Here is a 218-nt window from a genome sequence, read left to right on the forward strand (position 1 = left end):
AATATTTTTTTAATGACACTGAAATGAGTAAGAAGACAGGCCTATAGAAAGGAAACAAACAAACGAGTATGATAAAGAAATACAATAGATTTTGAATAAAGAAAAATCATTGCTTTCTAATATCGGAAATAAACTTTACTGAATGAAGATATATGAAGTGTAAATTTTTCTCTCTCGTTATCTGTCTTTCCCTGTCTGCTTCGTCCCCGTCCCCACGA

The sequence above is a fragment of the Penaeus monodon genome, chromosome 27, assembly GCF_015228065.2.
Source record: "Penaeus monodon isolate SGIC_2016 chromosome 27, NSTDA_Pmon_1, whole genome shotgun sequence".
In the NCBI taxonomy this organism is placed as follows: domain Eukaryota; kingdom Metazoa; phylum Arthropoda; class Malacostraca; order Decapoda; family Penaeidae; genus Penaeus; species Penaeus monodon.